Source organism: Lupinus angustifolius, chromosome LG04, assembly GCF_001865875.1.
Source record: "Lupinus angustifolius cultivar Tanjil chromosome LG04, LupAngTanjil_v1.0, whole genome shotgun sequence".
In the NCBI taxonomy this organism is placed as follows: Eukaryota; Viridiplantae; Streptophyta; class Magnoliopsida; order Fabales; family Fabaceae; genus Lupinus; species Lupinus angustifolius.
Genome location: NC_032012.1, coordinates 4,460,185 through 4,464,145, shown reverse-complemented (window position 1 = coordinate 4,464,145; position 3,961 = coordinate 4,460,185).

Genomic DNA, 3,961 nt, shown 5'->3' with positions numbered 1-3,961 from the left:
AGTACAAGTGGTACTTGTCACATTTTAGGAAATGCTTTAGTCTCTTGATCTTGTAAGAAACAAACATGTGTTGCTCTAAGCATTGCTGAAGCATAATGTATAGCACCATGTAGTTGTTGTGCCCAAGTGTTGTGGCTTAAGCAACAATTACAAGATTATGGTTTAGACTTAGGTTGCGCTCCTCTGAGATGTGACAATACTAGTGCTATAAACCTCACAAAGAATCCAGTTATGCATTCTAGAACCAAACACATAGATATAATGCATCACTTCCTTAGGGACCATGTCCAAAAGAAGGATGTATCTGTAGAATTTGTTGATACTCACAACCAACTAGAAGATATATTTACTAAACTATTGGCTAAAGAACCTTTTTACAAAATTAGACGAGAATTAGGCATTCTTGATGAAGCTTACCTACCTTAACATGATTATATATGTGCTTCATTATGTTTATCTCATGCCTACTTGTACTTAAAAGTGTTTATTTATGTTTAAAACTTTCAATTTTGGGTTAAAAATCAATTTTTTAGCATCAGCATGCGTAAAAATAAGTTTTTCTGGGGTCAGTAATCGATTACTCTGGAGAGTAACCAATTACAGGGTTAAACAAGGAGTTTCAGTAACCAATTATGCAAATGTTGTAATCGATTACTAAAAGCTGTTGTTTGAAAATTTTTAAATTTTTTAAATTTGAGTAACCGATTACTATGTGTAGTTATATATGTGATTTTTTCTGCATTTTTAAAAAAAATTCAAACTCATCTTCTTCCTTAACTCATGTTCAACCTCATCTTTCTCTAAACTCTTCGTTTTTTATCCGTTTTGGGTGATTTTTGTGTCTATTCATATCACCTTGTCAACTCTAAACACTTCTACACCATCATTTTCGTGTTCAGTGGCTTAAATAAAAAAACCCAAATCTCCAAAACCTAAAAACTCAAAAACCTCAATCCATGGCTTCCTCTTCTAGATCAAAGAAGCAACGCACAAATGTGACACAAAGGAACCAAGGGACTTCATCTTTGGAGTCTAACCCTTTGGATTTGACAAGACTTCTTGCTAATGATGAGCAACGTAAAGTCTTTGAGGAGCACTTTCATTGTCGAGTCATCTTTACTTCGAAATATGATAATGTAAGGAATTTTGAGTTTGAAAATTTTATTTTTCCTTATCTTTTACGGCAACAAAAACTTTTTGACTTTTGTTGTGAAACTAACGTCATTTATCCTGAACTTGTTTGAGTATTTTACTGTAACATGAACTTTCGTGAAAATTGCCTTACTTCCTATGTGAAAGGAAACGACATTATTTTGGATTTGAAAACTTTTAGTTCATTGTTCTGTAATATACCCTATCAAGGTAGCATAACAGGTTTCGACCTATTATGTGAATGAGATAACTATGATTAAAAGGATTTCTACCATTCTCCGTGTATAATTTCTAAAGAGGAAATAGAAATTCATAAGCAAAAAGGCTTTGGTGAGACTGTTAAAAATAGAGATATCCTATCTGCTGGACATCTCAAACATGAAGATCGTTTGCTTCATTATTTTCTGAGCTATGTCATTTTACCGAAATTTTCAAACCATTCTCAAATTAGTGACATAGAACTCCAATTGATGTACGCTATGAAGTTTAATAGCAAAATTAATTGGACTTAGATGTTAATGAGACAAATATGGAATGTTCGAGGAACTCAAAGCCCCTTGCCCTATGCAATTTTCATAACCAATATTCTTGAACATTTCATTGTTTCTACTAATGGTGAAACCAAGATCGTTCTAAATCTTCGTGAAAGCAAGATTGATGTGGAAGTTGTCCACAAAATGGGTTTCTCCATAGATCCTCATGATCATCGTACGTATAAACATCAATCTGATAGACCGAATGCACCTATTGGTCAACTAGAACCTACCAATCCTAACCCTCTTGAATCTCAACCTTCTGAGTTTCATGCTCAATCTTCCTCATTGTTGTCATGCCTACCAATCAGATGATTATGGACGAGTTGCTTTTTCTTTGAGGCTACATCACTAACCGGATGAAGCCTTTGATACTTAGAATCAACAAGTCCAGTTTGAACTTCATCGTCTCTCTTCTAAGCTGAGTAGCATGGACATTGATGAAGACAACTCTGAGCCTGAGTCTTAGATTGTATCTAGGATTTCTGTTTGTATTGGTGCATGATTATGAACAATTTACTATTTATATGTTTGTAATGTTTTCATGATATTGAACAATATTTGTTGTTGTGATATTTTGTTATTTCTGAACAAATGTCTGAACATCTTATCTTTTATGATATGCATTGGTATATTCGCTATAAATATTGTGTTGGAAAAAATCATATCTATATGTATGCTATATATATATATATATATTGTGTTGGACTTTTGGCTTTTCTACTTTTTGATGAAGTCAAAAGGGGGAGAAAAGTTGGGAGAAGTGTATTTTCTGTTTAAAACATTTCAGGCACATAACTCCAAATGAAAGGGGGAGCATAATCACGTCATCTCAACATATCTCAAAGTATGTTGCTATCATAAAACTAAACTGTTAAAGAAGATATTGGGTTTTTATCATAAGAAAGGGAGAGATTGTGAAGAAGATCATTGCTCCTGGCCTTGGCACGGTTTTGATGAAGACATCAACATCACCAAAAATAAGAAAAGGAAGAATACTTATGAAGACAAAGAAGACAAAGCTTCAAGACAAATTAGTCTAAGTCTAAATAGGTACTTCTATCATATACTCTTAAATATACAATAGTAGTAATTCTCAAACTATTCTTAAAATAAAATTGAAACATTTCAATATACTCAAAACAATTTTCGAAAATAGTGTGTAACGAGTTACTGCATCTAAGTGATAAGTGCCAAAAGTATACATTTTTCACCATCATTCTATGGCACTTATCCTATGCAAATTGTAGAAAACCAACTTAAATTAACACTTTTAGGTGAATTTTGCATGATTAAATAAATTGGTTCTTTATTAATACTTGTCCAATTTTCTTTGAGTTTTGTAGGAAATTGAATATTAAAGAATAAATTCAAAGATGGATAAGAATTCAAGCCAAAATTCAAGACAAAAGCTCAAAATGAATTGCTAAAAGTAATCAAGTTAAAGCATGGCATGCTATGTGCTTAATTTGGTTACTTAGCCTTGAAGAAAGGTAGCTTACTTCGTCTTGAAGAAACCTATGTTAAGGTAGGCAAGGCAACTTGCACTTTCAAAAATCAAATGCTTACCTTAACTTAAAGAAAACAGCCCAAAAGTGTCAAGCAACCAACAAAAATCAAGTAACAAACCAAAGGAAAAAAGGTTGCTTCACCATGAAGAAATCAAGCATAAAGCTGTCCAGCCAAGCCAAGCACCAAGCACCAGGCTAAGTCAGTCAGGCACCAAGCACTAGGCCAGGTCAGCCAGGCACCAAGCACCAGGCCAAGTCAGCCATGCACCAAGCACCAGGCCAGGTCAGCCAGGCACCAAGCACTAGGCCAGGTCAGCCAGGCACTAAGCACCAGGCCTGGTCAGTCAGCACCAAGCACTAGGCCAAGTCAGCTAAGCTGCTGAAACAGGAAGCTGAGCGTGTAACCAGTTAGCTGAGCGGCTGAAACATGCAACTGAGCGAGGAACCAGGTCAGCCAAGCTGCTAAAACAGGCAGCTTAGCGGGGAAACAGGTGGGTTAAGCGGCTGGCGCACCAGAAAAGTGATTTTTTGGTCAAATCATGGAACATCTTACTTTTTCTTAGCTTAAAGGCCAAGAACATGACCTCATGGATGACATAAGGCTATCACAATAAGGAAGAGGTGTCACCATGCATGTAACCTATCCCACGATAGGGGTCAAGTAGGGGCTAAAAGGGCTCTTCATAGGGGCCAAAGATGAGCAACTTAGCTGCAAAACAAGGCAGCTGAGCATCCAGCACTTTGGCCTATAAAAAGGCACGAAAT